This window comes from Neomonachus schauinslandi, chromosome 4 (assembly GCF_002201575.2).
Source record: "Neomonachus schauinslandi chromosome 4, ASM220157v2, whole genome shotgun sequence".
NCBI lineage: Eukaryota > Metazoa > Chordata > Mammalia > Carnivora > Phocidae > Neomonachus > Neomonachus schauinslandi.
Window position 1 is genome coordinate 152,918,760 of NC_058406.1, and position 17,107 is coordinate 152,935,866.

A 17,107-nucleotide genomic window follows, 5' to 3' on the forward strand; every position below is an offset into this window, starting at 1 on the left:
ACATAGCCCAGATTTCCCAAAAGTCATGATTTCAAATAATTTTATTTTCAACACAGTGACTTGTTTAATCTACAACTAAATGTGGTTTAATCCTTATACTGGTTGAAGACTGTTAATACAAATGTTTAAAAAACAGATAAAATCTTTAGACTGTGTTACAATTCAGGGTTAAGATAATATGGTCGCTGTATTTTTATAGATTATCATGTGCATTAATAAGGTTTAAATTTAACTCCCCAAGTCAAGCGTACCTTACAATGCACAAGAGTTCAAACGAATGAGCTTCCTTTCCTTGTCATTGCAGCCTGTGGACCTGATAGAAGTCCCAATTCCTCCCTATCAAGTTGCCTGCCCTCCTTCTGCCCACCCTCTCCAAAAAACAAAACTAAAAAGTGACTGCCATCCAGTAAGTGCAGATGGGTGAACCCACAAGCAGTAAGGAGCCGCGGTTGGACTGTGTCTGACACGACCCTCTGCAGAGTTCTAGCAGCCAACCACCTTAGCATCATAATACCTCCAGATGAGCAAGTCAAGGTGGGTCAGAGTGGGAGAAAACTCACAAAAATGCATCATTCCTGGGACGCAGCAGCCCGAAGCACAGAAGAAAAGCTTTACTTATTTGGGAAACTGCTGAAAAGAAACACTACTCATGATAAAATAGTCAAAGAAAATAGCCCATTCTTGTTCCATCTCTCTTCTCCATTTAAACCTGCAAAGCCTATGGTTATTTTTTTTCTGTGTCAAATGCAACTTTCTTCCTTTCTTTTTTTTAATTTAAATTCAATTAGCCAACATATAGTGCGTCATTAGTTTTTGAAGCCTATGATTATAAAACATATTTGGTGGTCGCCTTTACTGCCTATGCCTGGATTTTCAGAAAGGATCAGACTAGATACTTAAGGACCCAACAGAACATTAACAGATGGGTCCAATTCATAAGGGAATCATTAAGATTATATTTTATATTTGTGGAGAGTTTAATTTTTGCAAACTACTTCCATGACTATTTTGAAGTGGGATGCCAAGATTATTAAGAAGTCATTTTGGGGGCACCTGGGTGGCTCAGTCATTAAGCATCTGCCTTAGGCTCAGGTCATGATCCCAGGGTCCTGGGATCGAGCTCCGCATCGGGTTCCCTCTCAGCAGGAAGCCTGCTTCTCCCTCTCCCACTCCCCCTGCTTGTGTTCTCTTTCTCGCTGTCTCACTCTCTGTCAAATAAATAAATAAAATCTTTAAAAAAAAAAAAAAAAAGAAGTCACTTTGGATATGTGGAAAAGAGTGGCACCAAGTTAAGACCATAACTCACATTTCTTGATTCTTGGTCCTATTAACAAAATAATCTCAGAAAACCCTGCCCCCCGCCCCAGCAAGAGTAGGTGAGTTGAATAGTTAACCCTGAACACCCAAGGCACTTTCTATGGCAGTAATCGGAGTTATAAATAGTAACTAGATTATTTTCATTCATTCATTTAATGAATATTCTACAAATAGGCACTATCTGAGTCCCAACTATGTGCTAGAGAGAAGATCAAGATGGGCACGGGCCTGCCATCCTACAGTTAATAGCCTCATCTTATTCCTTCTGTGAATGGTAGGGACCTGGAATGAGGCCATAGAGGGTTTTACACACCCCTGAGAAGTGAAGAAAGGGTTTTAAGGCAAAAGCCTCAGGAGTTAAGATGGCAAAAGAGCCATAGGAGTTAGGTCCCAAGAAGAAAGGGTTCCATGGCCAAATTAGTTTGGGAAACACATCTTACCATATACTCCCCTGAGACATTTACAAGCAAATTAAAAGCACTGCAAAGTTTTCTAATTAAGAAGCATGCTAAATTTTCTTTACCCAGCAAATATGTTTACTGTGGAACATCCCATAGAACCTGCCTTCTGTGGGTCCCACTGTGGGAAATGTTGATAGGTCCACAGTCTTTGAGCAGAGTTAGAGGGCTCTGATTTAGAAGCCACATTTTTTTTTGCAGCATACACACTTGTCAGAAGCGCCTGCTGAGATACTCACTTCCAGAACCTCCTTGGCTTTAAGCAACTTTCAAAGGAGGCAGAGAACAAAGAAACCGTGCTGGTTCCCAACAGGGGCTTTGGAAGGGTATTCCTACAACCACCTTCTTTAGCCTCAGGCACTTTCCCTGGTTTCTGGATCATGGATTTTCTTGGCGCTTGGCTCCATAACCTCTGACTTTGGTAGCTGCCCATCCTCTTTGACCTGAGTCTTGTCCTAACCCCATTTGCCTTCCTGGTAATTGTTCTCATTCTTTGGTCCAAGGACATAGCCTGACCCTGAACCCCACAGTTTCACCCTGCTTACTCTGAGGCCAAGGGGCTCTCTTGTAAGGTTTTATACATGAAATCTCTTGCTTCTGAGTCAACATATGGGTCACTACCTTAAGTCTAACCTTGTGTTGCCTTGTGAGAATTAGTTACCTTGAAGGCAAAGGTAATGGTCTACCCCATTTTAATCAAGAAAATTTCACAGAGATCTAGTTACCTTGGAAAGATTGAGGAGTGGGGCACTGAGGTATCATATCATATATTATCTCATTTCATTGTCCCAACAAATGATGAGGTAGTTGCATTTTTACCTGTTTTCCAAATCAGGAAACTGATCATTTGAGAGATAGGAACTTGCCCAAGGTCACAGAACTTAAGTGATAGAGCCAGGATTATTTGAACCTAGGCAGTCTGACCTCAGAGTGCATGCTGCTCTAAATCAATAAGCCTCCCTTGATCCACCCCTTCTCCCCAAACAAGGTCTTCTGGAACCACTGCCCAGGAGCACGGCACTCTTGTGTGGTCATGATTCTGGGGCAGTTTGGGTTCCCAACATCACCCCTCCCTCAGCAGTCTGGTCAGCACACCATACCCTGGGTCTGTTCTCCTCTCCCTGTCCCTCTGTCAGAGCAATATATTTCTACTAACTAGAAACTACTCTGTGCTAATGTTCTCTTTCTGGTAACAAAATGCTTTTAAACCAGGCTAAATGTTTATGTCACCGAAGACTCCATATGTAGGGTCTCTAATGGTAAGATGGTAGAGACCTACCATCACTGGGTCAGATTTGAAACTTCAGCATCCCGTGAACCCCTGTTTACTTTGCTAGGACCAACATTCTCAACCCTCCCGGCACATGAGCATCCTGGAAGCCCTTTTTTTTTTTAAACAAGAAATCTATGCCTGGGCCACCCCCAGACTAAACGACTAGGAATCCCCAGGAGTGGGACCTTAGCATTGGCATTTTAGGCGATCTTATATGACACTAGAGTTGAATACTCCTGTCCCAAACATAGGGCTATGTTTGTAAGTGGAAACACGTTTTCTAAATTTGGGTCTTTGTACATCCCACGGTGGTGAAAGATGACAATCTGCTTACCCGGAGGAGGGAAGAGGGTTTAAGAATCACAGGCCTGACTGACCACCATGTACTGTTGGGCCAGAATCAGCTTCTTTGGGATTTGGTTTTCTCATGCAATAATGAGGGATTAATACTAACTTACCTCAAAGGTGGGTAATGAGAAATGATTAATTCAGGTGGTCATCAGGTACTACTTAGCCAAAGTTAAAACGCCTGTGACAAACAAGGGGATTTGAGTGATTTTTCCCCTTAAATATTACCAAGAAAGCCCCAGTAGTTACACATGCGAACCGGAGTGGATTGCAATGAAGCAGACAGCACCAGACTCACCAATCACCCATAGATGGCTGCTTTTCTTTCCTCCCATTAATACCTGTCTTCTGGAGAGCAATTTGGGGAAATAAATCAAAAGAAAAGGACACTGGTTCCTTGGCACGCTCCCAGAAAACCGATGCTGTCTTGCTGACAAACTGTTTCCTGGAAACAGGTGTGCCCCGACTCAAAGAGAGTGGGGCCCTACAGTGAAAGAAAATAACCAAAGCATTCTTCCACTTAACAAAGTTTTCTTGAAATAGAAACCCCCACTTGTGCACAGTTTGTTAACTTATTACTCTTGCGGTGAAAAAATCATTCCAAAACAGAGATGGAACGCTAAAACGATCACGTTAACCAGCGGGGAAATGGGATTTAACTTATAAAACCTTTATAGTAACTCATGATATTTGAAGTGAGGTTTACTCCCATGAAGCTAGAAAGAGCTCTAAGAGAAAGAGACATATTTAGGTTGCAAGATACAATTTTCAGCCCCTGCCAACCACGATCTTGTGTCACGAGTGATGGAGAACATGGGCAGTGAGACAGGGTGGAGGCACTCACTGCTGCGGATGTGAGGAGGTCCACTGTGTGTGTGGCGTATCAGTTCCGCTAGCCAGGCTCTCTCCTCTACAGCGCCTATGAGGCCAGCACCGAGGTTAGCTTCCTTTGAATAAGAACCATCTGACACTGACTCCTTGTGTATTTATTATACCCTGAGTGCTACACACTAAAGAAGGCTTTCTAAGGAAGGCAAAGACAATAGGGCATGCTCCCTGCCCTCTACTCTTGTCAACTTAATATGACCAAATCTAGCAGCCTTGATCTTTTGGGAAGTGTCCCTAAATAAGCATAGGGGTAGGGCTGCCAGATAAAATATGGGAAGCCCATTTAAATCTGAATTTCGATAGATAACAATTAATGTTTGAACATAAGTATGTCCTAAATACGTCATGGGATATACTTATAATGAAAAAAATTCTGTGTTTATCTGAAATACAAATTTAACTGGGTGTCTTGTGTTTTTACTTGCTGAATTTGATAACCCTACTTAAGAGATCAATAGGCTCTGTTGTAAGCTTTGTGAATTAGTCCCATCCTTAGGTTGCTCCTCACAAATAAGGAACTTGGAGTTGTTTTCTAGTTGTGGTAGTCATCTGGGCTGATGACTTTTTATTTGCATCAGATCTTTTTGTGACCAGTGGCATATATCCACAACAGGAGTTTTTCGTGATGCTAGTGATGCTAAGTGGTCATGTTGAGTTGAGAGCGCAGATTGTGACTTCATAACTTACTGATCCCTAAAGGCAAGGGTTGCTTTCAAGGCCTAAAGCAGTGCCCATATTCTAGAATCACTTGTTAAATCCAAGGGCACAGCCATTTGCAACAACATGGATGGACCTAGAGGGTATTATGCTAAGTGAAATAGGTGAGACTGAGAGAGACGAATACCATATGATTTCACTCATAAGTGGAATAAAAAAAATCATATGAATAAACAAACAAATCAGATCTATAGATCAGAATCAGATCTATAAATACTGAGGACAAACTGATGGTTGCCAGAGGGGAGGGGGGGTTGGGTAAAATGGTGAAGGGGAGTACGGGCTTCCAACTAGAATGAGTTAGACACGGGAATAAAAGACCTTGCATAAGGAATATATTCAATGACAAATCACTAAGTTGTAAACCTGAAACTAATGTAACATTGTGTGTCAACTATACTCAAATAAAAATATAGAATAAATAAAAATAAATAAATAAAACAAATAGATAGATCTACGGGCACAGAGCTTGCCTCCTCATGCCATGTGCAGACCAGCCACATGCTCGACTGAAATTCCTGGTGCTGGGCAGTCTGTCCACAGCAAGAGATCCTTGTAGACTGAGAAGATTAAGAGGTGCTGGTGGCTGTCAAGGGTTAGTTGCCGAGAATTAAGAATCACCTAGAAAATCTTGTGAAGAGGCAGATCCCAAGCCCCAGCCTTCTAGATTCCGATTACAAAGTCCTCATTTCAGCCTTGTTTTTTAACCACACCACTGCGATTCTGACCCCAGTGCTGGGACTTGCGTTTAGACCTTGTGCCTCTCCTCCCAGGCTACTGGGAAGATCCCAGCCAAGAGCTTGTGGGGGTCAGTTGGGCTGGTGCTCCCACCCATTGACCCAGCAGCTCAGATTCAGCTGGGACTTTGAATAATGAGAGGACTTGAACTTCTCTTCCTGTGTCATCTTCATGCAGCCATTTCTCTCCTTATGTCTCCAGCCCTGACTACTGCCAGGGCTGCCAAAAACATGTCCCTTTATGCCAGTCACTTTATACCATTAGCATTCCCAGACCTCATTTTCCTATTAGCACAGCCTGGCATTTCACTGATGGTTGTCAAGGTAGCTCCTGAGTCATACACCTGGGAATGTCCTGCTTTACACTGTCTCACATCTAACACCAGTCTGCTGGGGGGGGCCACATAGCTTCACTCTTAAAAACAAGCCCAATGCGACGCTGAGTCCGGGGTGTGATGGACGCTCTCTTTAAGTCAGGGTCTCTGCCTCGGCAGGTGAGGAGCAAGCCCACAGGGAGCAGCATATTCCCCAGACAATCTTGTGTTAGGAACAAATAAAAGGACCCTATGGAGACGTGTTTAGTGAGAGTCTAAATCCCGGAGTGAATTGGCCCCAAAGACGAGAGTTGGGGGACGTGTGTAGGATGTGGCGGAACTGAAATGACCGAGATGGAAGCAATCAATGGCTTGTAATCCGAAGCAGATCCTGGCACCTACCTGGGGTAATTTCCAGCAAATGTGCTCCTTGAGTCTAATTTCAGAAAAGGCAAACCCAATCCCTCTTGGATTTCATTCATTCTTCCACCCATCTGACAACTATTTATTGAACACCTGTTATGTGGATAGAATAACACATCTTGAAATGAAAAGACACGTATTAATTAACCAGAATCGAGAGCCTACTTGCTCTGAAAACCAGTAGTTTTTTATTAAGTTACAGAAATGGGAGGCGAGGCCCTCAGACTTCTGGGGAGAACTTTCAGGTGGTGAGTGGGGTTAGAGGCATTGGAGCAAGGAAGTTCCGCCAGGTGATCATGTGAGAGGCAGAGCTCTGCAACGGATGGCCTCCTGCTTTACCAGCAGGCTACCGGAGCCCAGTAGGGCTTGGAAGCCCCATTCTAAGCTGTCTGTGGTTTCACGCTGTTCTTGTGAAGTGAGGGCTCAATACTGGTAATGATAGTGAAAACAAGTGTAAGTGGACCCTTTCATGTAAACTGGCAAAGAAGACTGCTGTAGGTTTCAAGTCGTGATTACAAAGAACCAGGAAGGATACTGTATCAACACCTAAGGAATTGGGGCACCAGCATTTTTGCCAAAATACAACAGTTCTAATTAGACCTGCATTCACTGAACTGGCAAAGATCAAAGAACCTTGAAATAAGACTGCCACTCAGCACAAAAGGACGCAGCAGGAATTAGAGATTGTATTTGGATGAACCAATTACCTATAGCAACTTTAAGAACAACCTCTACCAGTTCCCCCAAAAAGCCATGCCCCAGTTTGCCTTGGGCTTTTCCCCATAATACTCCTCCTGCCTGAAACACCCTTCTCAAAACTTCTCCTGACAATCAGGAGGTCAGTGGTCTTGTTTTCAGCAAAGAAATACAACACACCTGTTTCCAAGGTCAACATCAAGTTTGTTCATTCCTTTGTTCATTCATTCAGTTACTTGGTTATCTGACCCGTGTTGGGCACTTAATGCGTGCCAGCCTCTGTGGGGTACATTGAGGATACAGACATGAAACAAAGCACCTCATTTACCCGCGGGGAGCATGAAGTTTAATGGAAGAGACAATAGGAAATTATAAAACTGTGTGGTTAGTGTTATAATAGCAGTTTGTATTATGCAAGAGTACTGGGGAAGTTAGGAAGGCTTCCTAGAAAAGGCAGGGCTTGAGTGGAGTCCTGAAGGATGAGGGGGTACCTGATGGAGGCAGATATTATGAGTCTAATGATGGAATCAGCTCATGTGATCCATCTTCTTTCACTTTGCTCTCTGTATAAATGATCCCTTTTGGTCATACGTCTAACCAGGGTTGAGAGTGCTGTCTGGGGCCATGAAAGAAAGAGAAATGGTCTCATCGAGCAAAAGACACGTGCCCTGGTCTCATGTACTAACACACTGGGATAAACGTTCTGAATGCTACTATGACTTCACTTTAGGACGGCACACTAAGCATGCAAATTTATGTATTTTACCTCCAAAATTTCCACTGAAATGGCAGAAAATATGTATGAAAAAGAATAATCTGTAACAGGGATGGAAATCAGAAAAGGTTACCATCTGTAGACAGAAATTATTTTTTAAAGATTTTATTTATTTGACAGAGAGAGAGGGAGAGAGAGAGAGAGGGCACAAGCAGGGGGAGCAGGCAGAGGGAGAAGCAGGCTCCCCCGCAGAGCAGGGAGCCCAATGTGGGGCTTGAGCCCAGGACCCCGGGATCATGACCTGAGCCAAAGGCAGACACTTAACCAACTGAGCCACCCAGGCACCCCTGTAGACAGAAGTTTTTAAAAATTTCTGGAAAATAGTGAACAGACATGGTTGGATTGAGCCAATAAAAACCGCCACAGAGATTAGGTTTCAGAGAGAGATGATAGAGAGGTGAGAGCTGTTCTTCCCAACTGAACCCCAGAGAATTCAGGTCTAGAGCCACAGAGAGAAGGAGCAGACAGGGTAATTAATAGAAGGGCTCTGCAGATGCTTTTTTCCCACCTTTTTCTGCCCCCCTCTAAACTCTGCACAAAAGGGCAGTACACCTATGCAGTTCACTGCTCAAAATATAGTCTTCCTGACTTGGGCAGTTTGGGCAGTCATAAGCTTGCCTACCTGCTTCTTATTCTCAAAGGTGCCTACCATCAGCCTGCCTGCCTGCTCTGCCCTGCATGAGAAGCATGGTAGAAAAACATTCCTATGTAATGTTCATGGGCCTTGGGATGGCCCAGGAAACCCCCCCAGGTACCTCTACTAGTCAACCCAGCACTTCATTTATGAATATGATTGGGCCAGTCAAAAGGCAACAGTTACCTAAGAAAAACAAAGAGCATAAAAGAGAAGGATCCAGAAGAAAAACAAAACAACTGATGCCAAAGGAAATAGAGTTGAAACGGGACATAGAAGATAACTTAAAAAAAAAAAAGTGTTATTACTGTTTTCAGGGAAATTTGGGAGAATATTGTATCCATAAACGACTGCTTTGAAAAAGGAGCCATAAAAAAAACAAAGAAAATTTTTTATAAAAATTAAAGATTTTAAAAAGACCCTGAGTAGAAAGGTTGAATTACTGAAATGAAATGACACACACAAAAAATTTGAGATCTGGAAGACAAATTTGAGGAAATTCTTGGAATGCACATAAGAGAAAAAAAAGAGAGAGGGGCACCTGGGCGGCTCAGTTGGTTAAGCGTCAGCCTTTGGCTCAGGTCATGATCTCAGCATCCTGGGATGGAGCCCCACATCGGGCTCCCTACTCAGCAGGGAGTCTGCTTCCTCCCCTCCCTCTGCCCCTCCCCCTGACTTGTGTGCTCTCTCTCTCAAATTAATAAATAAAATCTTAAAAAAAAAAAAAAGGAAAAGGAAAGAGAAAATATCAGAGAAAATTTAAGAACATAGAGGAGAGAGATCCAAGATTGAAGAGATACAGTATCTCCTGGGGCTAAAAGATATAATATCCTTCCAAATAGAAGCTGTTCGAGGAGAAAACCACAGATGACAGAGAAAATTAATATTTCAAAGAAATAACAGGATATTTTCCTGAGCTGAACAAACCTTGAATCTTCAGATTAAGACAGCTTGAAATGGAATAATGAAAAAAATGACATACCTGGACACTTCCTGGGGAATTTTATGATCTCCAGATACAAAGAGAAAATCCTGAAAGCTCAGGGAGGGAGTAAAAAAGCTACCTGTAAGGAGAATGGCAGCAGACTTCGCATCCGCTTTTCGGTTTGCTAGAACACATTGGAACAAAGCCCATAAAATTGTGGTGGAAAGTTATTTTGAATCTATATTTCAATTATAAGAGCAAAATGAAATCTACAATGAGTTAGCTCTTCTGCTGTTTTGATGAAACTACTCAAAAATATACTCTAGAAAAATTGAAAATGAATCCAAGAAATAGGTAGACCTGGAAACAATGGAAATAATCCAGTTCTGATGGAGAGATACCCTAGTGGAACAGCCTATTTAGTCTGAATTAAGAAACAGGACAGTGAAGAAATCTTCAACAAACAAAAGGTTATCATGATCGAAGGGCTACTTAAGAATCAAGAAGTAAACAATGACACGCCACATATGTGCTTAAGATTTAAGTTTCTCCAAGTCAACCAGAGAAGAGAAAGAAAATGAGAAACACTAGAAAGATAATACCCATAAAAGGCAATCATGGTCTAAATATGAAGCAAACTAAAATACAGTTTGTATTTAAACAATGGAATCTAAAAAACACTGGTGTCTGAAGCACGTGAAGGTAAGCCTCTGTGGTCAAGGTTAATAAATACAGTGAATTCCTCTAAAATCTCTGTGAGTTCTAGTTCACTGGGTAAAATAACTGATTCCTTATTGTATGATTTATTTTTCCTTTTGAAAGAAGTTTATAACTTCATGGACTGTGTTTCTTACAGATTATGCTTTTTATCTAGTTTTTTTCCAGGATAATATTCCGAAGGGTGGAATTAAGTTTTGAACTCTGGTTAAAAACCTTTTATTTCCTCAGAGGTATTTTTGTTTGATTACCTATGGTCTTTTTTGATCTTCATGAGATAGTTAACTAAGCTTCACTAACTGAAAATATAAACCTATACCCATTAAGAAACAATTAGTTTTTAAGAAATGTTGATTCCCCAATCTCTTTGTATTTGATTGATTTAAAATTTTTAACTGGCAATTCAATTTCACTGGAATCCAAAAATTCCCACTTTAAAGAAATCATTACCTGAAGTTCAAATCCTCAGGTTCATTTCAGAGTTCTTTTTCTTCTGTTAAAATAAAATGAATTACAATGCTTTTTAATCTGAAAATGTTAATTGTGGTTATTTTAGGCAGTAGAATATTAAGAGTGAGGTTTATCTTCTTCTTTATGTTCTTCTATATTGTCCAAATGTTTTATCATAAACATGTATTGCTCAATACTTAATTTACTTAAAATGAGCATTAATAGAAGGCTAATATAAGACTATTTGAGTATATCCCTGGGACCAGAAAGTCTCAGGTTCAATGGCTTTCTCTTTGTCAAGCAAAGTGGCAAGCTGAATAATTAAGCAAAAACTGTACCCAATAGGATTTAAGTAGGTGGTTTGGAAAACATGTTTCAACCCATCATCTCCTCTGTGTGTCTGAAATCTCTACATCATGGAACTCTGCATAAACTCTGCCCACTTGTAAACCTAAGAAACATCCAGTTATTTGGAAACTTTTAATAGGGATTTTACTAATTGAAGAGTGCATATATAAGAGAAAGAGAAATTATAGGTTCATTTTAAATTTCCTTGAAATGTACCTACTTCAAGAAAGTAAAATGGTGATTAGCAGGGCCTGGGAGGAAGGGAAAATGGGGAGTTAGTGCATAATGGGTACAGAGTTTCAATTTGGGAAGACGAAAGACTTCTGGAGGGGTATGGTGGTGGTGGTTGCATGACAACATGAATGTGCTTAATGCCACTGAATTGTACACTTAAAACTGTTAAAATTTTTAGGTTAATTTTATATTATGTATATTTTACTACAATAAAAAAGTCCCCATTTCTTAAATCCAGACATGATTTAATGGGATTTCAGTGAGACCTTTCCTTTTTTTTTTTAACAGTATCTCAAAATTAGTATCTTTTTGTCAACCTGTAACATAACCAAGTTTTGTACCCTTGACAAGACACTTTGTGACTTTAACAAAGTAACCCTCCTTGCAAGGAGGCCCCGACAGAGCAGTCTAGGCTGTTTTGAGGGCCAGGGGAAGAAGTTAGTTCTTTTCGGAAAAGCAATGGGTTGGGCTTTTTTTTTTTTTTTTTAAAGATTTTATTTATTTATTTGAGAGAGAGAATGAGAGGGGGGAGGGTCAGAGAGAGAGGCAGACTCCCTGCTGAGCAGGGAGCCCGACGTGGGACTCGATCCCGGGACTCTAGGATCATGACCTGAGCCGAAGGCAGTCGCTTAACCAACTGAGCCACCCAGGCGCCCTGGGTTGGGCTTTTGAAGTTGGAAGTTGGCCAACATTTTTGGAGGTGAACATAGCAGATTTTAATGATAGTTACTTTTACAAAATGGAATTTGGACCAGGGGTTGTCTCTTTCTTTCTTTTTTTTTTTTTAAAGATCTTATTTATTTATTTGAGAGAGAGAGAACACATGAGAGGGGGGAGGGTCAGAGGGAGAAGCAGACTCCCCGCCGAGCAGGGAGCCCGATGCGGGACTCAATGCCGGGACTCCAGGATCATGACCTGAGCCGAAGGCAGTCGCTTAACCAACTGAGCCACCCAGGCGCCTGGGGTTGTCTCTTTCTTAAATAGCTTCTATTCTGTGAAAACATCTTCTGGATATGCCAGAAAATAATTTCATGAAAACGATAACTTGCAGTTAAACTTCTGCTCAGTGTCTCAATAAAAAAAAGCCCCCAAGAGAGTGAATGGTTTGAGTTAACCGCCCCCAGGAACTGGCCTTGTAAGAGAGTTCAGGGATCACCAAGGGTGCCAGAGCCGTTCACTGCCGAATAGCCAGGAGGCAGCAAGAAGCATCAACATGCGCAACGGGCTCAGGAAATAGAAGTGATTTCCAAACGGGCACAATTGCCAACAGCAATGGCGAGTCATGTTCCGTAAGCGTAAAGCACAGCCTTTTCTCTCTGTCAGAGGTGGAGATAACCTCCTCTCTATCCTCAATGGCTTTAAAATCCTTATGTGATTGGAGACTTCACAACTATATCACAGATTCAATACCTGACAGGCACTGGACCTTAGGGACAGTACTAACCTGCACGGGGCTGCGGCAAAGTCATCAGCAATATCAGTATGTGAGGTCACATTTCACTGGAAGGATTAACAAATGATGTTCTTGTTATTCTTTCACTATGTGTGTGTATATAAATATATGTAACATTTATATAAATATGTACATATTTAATATATATACATACTAAATATATATATATGTACACATATCTGTATGTATAATTTACAGTATTTTTCTTGAGAATGGGATATTCTGATTAAGAACATTCTTCTTTTTTTTTTTTTAAGATTTTATTTATTTATTTGAGACAGAGAGAATGAGAGACAGAGAGCATGAGAGGGAGGAGGGTCAGAGGGAGAAGCAGACTCCCCGCCGAGCAGGGAGCCCGATGCGGGACTCGATCCCGGGACTCCAGGATCATGACCTGAGGCTGAAGGCAGTCGCTTAACCAACTGAGCCACCCAGGCGCCCTGATTAAGAACATTCTGATAGTGGGGCGCCTGGCTGGCTCAGTCAGAAGATCATGGGACTCTTGAGCTCAGTGAGTTCAAGCCCCACGTTGGGCGTGAAGCCTAATTAAAAAAAAAAACAAAAGCAAAAACAAAAAAAATTCTGATAGTTGCCAAAAACATATACTGATGGCCAGTTTTCAAAGATTAGATATAATGAAATGTAGTTACAACTAAAACTTCACTGAATATAATTTAGTCTTTCATTGATGGCTCAATTAAAAGACATCAGAATAATGGTGCAATGTCCCAGGGGTTTCATTATGAATACCAATTATCACTAGAGTATAATTCTATGGAAAATGTTAGGAAGGCTTCATTTTCTTCATCTGGCTTGGATTTTGGGAATATAACTTTGCTAAAAACAGATTATAGTTTTAAAACTATGAAGTTACATAGCTCTCCCTACAGATATCACCCAGCTAAAGTTAAAAGGGATACTCACACAGCATTGAAGGCAGAAGATAATTCACATTTTTTTAATTTAAAAAGTTAGAACTTTTCTATGAGAAAAACAGAGAAAAAGGAAACACTTAACACATATTTGGGATTTTAAAATAAATTGTATAAAGCAAAAGTAAACAGGGTTATTAAAATATTATAACACCATTTGACACATACATCACTTACCTGTTCTCAAACTTTCACTAGCTTCCTGCTTCTATTTGATCGAATCCAGCTTACCTTAAATTGATAAATTCTAGATCACCACAGACCCACCTTAGGTATTGTATGATTTTTTTTTTCCTTTTCCCAACCGTTTTCTCAATCCCAGATGGGTGTCAATTTCTGTTACCAGGATGTACCCATGATGTTTGTTACTCATGGATGATCCTCTCACTTCTGTGGTCATGCCAAATATTCTCCATTCTTTAAGACACAGTTCAAAGCTTAATTCCTCTCTGAAGGAAGATGCCTCTCAATGCCACATATCTTTCTAGGGTTAATCTATTCATTAATCACTTACCAGAGATTTAATGAGTAGATACAATGTGTTACGCACTAGGCATTATGAGAGGTTGTAACCAAGACACAGCTCTTCAATTTCAGATGCATATGCTGTCTAGCCTTCCCAACTGGACTACAACCTTTTCAAAGACTGGCTGGTCCTGTGTTATGCTTGTAGTATCCTACTTAGCTGGGACATCTTGAACGAAGTGGGACATGTGTTGCTTATTGAAACATTTGGGTCATTGGACCACATCTGCCTGGTGTCAGTTGTAAGCAAATGAGACACAACTGGAGGAATCTTACCAGTCCTTGGACAAAAAGAAATCTTTCTATAGGTATGTGACAATAGGGCCCACTATATAGAATTAATAAATGGTGAATGAACAAATGAATGAGTGAAAAAAACAATTAATCTTCTAAAGGAATGGTGGGAAGACCATTAAGATAGGGTGACATTTAAGTAAGTGAGAAGAAAATCAGAGGTATTGATATCTCTGCAGCAGAAGAGACAGAAGTGTCTCTGAGTGAGGATATAAGGGCTACCTTTCTGAATATTCCAAGTGCTAGGTTTGACCAACACATGGAGCCACAAGCCAGTGGGACAGTTGCCATTTTGGCAGCTTGGTGAGAAGACTTAGCTGAATGAGCTAAATCCTACCTGGCCAAGAGGAATTCCCTAGCTTTACTGTAAACCATTAGAGCAGAAAAATAGGCTTAGAAGCATTGGAAATGAGCCAAAAGAGAGTGTCAAGAAGACAGCAAGGGTCTAACAATAGAAAACTAGGCAGCAGATTAGACAGAGTAGGTGTGAGCAAGGGAGACAAAAGCAGATAAGGAGGACTAAGCAGTGACCAAGGGAAAATAGCACAGGTACTGTTATTCACACAGCCTCTCTGGCAGAGAGGATCCCCGGTGGCAGAAGCAATGAGGGAGATTTTACTAAGGCAAACAGTCAAGTCTCAGTGTAGCCCAAATCTTCCAGAACCAGCAGCAGCATTAATACGTAGGACACTGTTCTGAATTTACAAACAAAATGCCCATTTGTAATTTGGTAACTGAAATATATCTTCCTCTAGAAATTATTTTAATTAGGTACTTATCCCAAATCATAAAAACCTATTTAAGTTATATGTACCTGAAGTTTAGTCCTTTATACAGGTACCTTAGTCATATCTAATTACCCCATATGTTCCAGTTACTCTGGCTGCTTAAGAAATAATGCCAGAACTTATGGACAATGTTTATTTTGTTCAAGAATCTGCAATTTAGGACAGGGCTCAGCAGCGATAGCTCATCTCTGGCCCCCCCCCATCAGGAGGGTTAGGGGGACTTAAGAACTAGGGCCTGGAATCCTCTGAAGGCTTCCCCACTCATATCTCTGGTTGGTGCTGGCTGTTGGTTGAAGTCTAAGCTGGGGGGGGTTGGCTGAAACACCTACATATGGCCCCTCCATACAGTCTGGGCTTCCTCACAACATGGCAGCTTATTTCCAAGAGCAAATGTCACATGTGAAAGAAAAAGAATAGCCCAGAGACAAAGAAATTGTATCTTTTTATGATCCAACCTTGGAAGTCACCTAGTATTGTTCCCACTGTGCTCTATCAGTTGGACCAATCACAAGCCTATGTAAGGTTCAAGGGGAGGGCAATAGACTCCAGCTCTTTATGGTGAGTGGCAAGTTCTAGAAGAGTATATGGGAGTTGATATAATTATACGGCCAATTTTGGAGAGTACAATCTGCTACAATATATGACTTATAGGGAAAATAAAATATATTCCAGCTTGAAAAGCAATATAGCACAGTGAGTAAAGAGCCAGGACTCTAGGGCCAGATATCTAGAACTCTGTTATATATTCTTGTGTAACACTGGGCTATTTGCTTAAGCTCTCTGTGCTTCAGTTCCCTCATTTATAAAATTGGGATACTGTGAAGAAAAAATAGTTATTTTGAAAAGAGCTCAGAAGTCTACCTAGCTCCCTAAATGCTAGCTACTATCATAACAGCAGGGAGATACCCGCCCCAACTTGGGCAGTGGTACTTCATAGTTTCTGGGGAAATGGTAGACCTGGAAACAATGGAAATAATCCAGTTCTGATTTAATGATAACAGTTCACATTATTGAATACCTAATACCCATCACTTACTATGCCAAGTACGTTGGCTTAAAAACCAGTAAGGTAGGCGCTAATATTATCCAGGTAAGAAAACTGTGACTTAGGGGCACCTGGGTGGCTCAGATGTTTAAGCGTCTGCCTTCAGCTCAGGTCATGATCCGGGGTCCTGGGATGGAGCCCGGCGTCGGGCTCCCTGCTCAGCGGGGAGTCTGCTTCTCCCTCTGCCTCTGCCTCTGCCTGCAGCTCCCCCTGCTTGTATTCTCTTTCTCTGTCAAATAAAAAATTAAAAAAAAAAAAAAAAGAAAAGAAAACTGTGACTTAGGTAACTTGCCCAAAGTAACACCTGCAAGTTGTAGATGTAGGATTTTCCCCAGATTCGTTTATAGAAGTCTGAATTCCTGGATAACTGTGTGAAGTAGAACCTTTCTCCTAGGGGCGCCTGGGTGGTTCAGTCAGTTAAGCACCTGACTCTTGATTTCAGCTCAGGTCATGATTTCAGGGTCATGAGATCGAGCTCCACGCCTGGCTCCACCCTCAGTGGGGACTCTGTGTGAGATTCTCTCCCTCTGCCCCTCCTCCCGCTTGTGTTCTCTCTCTCTCTCTCAATAAATAAATCTTAAAAAAAAAAAAAAAAAAAAGCTTTCTCCTAAATCTGATTTGCAGGTGAGTGAAAAGTGAATGGCATTATGCCATTGGGATTTGGGGTTATTCAGTAAGCCTATCTTGACTGGATTAGTATAGGAAAGCTAAGATAGATAAACAGTTGACTCTTGAACAACATGGGTTTGAACCATGCATGGGTCCAGTTATACATGGATTTTTTCTGATAAATACAGTATAGTACTGTAACTATTT

At 41.2% G+C, this 17,107-nt stretch overlaps 1 protein-coding gene across 1 annotated transcript in view; it reads right to left on the reverse strand.

The window, feature by feature from the left end:
• The window catches only part of NCALD (neurocalcin delta), a 64,285-nt gene extending 51,563 nt beyond the window's left edge, over positions 1–12,722 (reverse strand). The window contains exons 1-2 of the mRNA XM_044914269.1: positions 12,699–12,722; positions 10,673–10,715 (exon numbers count right to left, since the gene is read on the reverse strand). The gene's annotated coding sequence lies outside the window, so the exon portion shown is untranslated. The remainder of the gene's footprint in view (positions 1–10,672; positions 10,716–12,698) is intronic.
• Between the last annotated feature and the right edge of the window lie 4,385 nt (positions 12,723–17,107).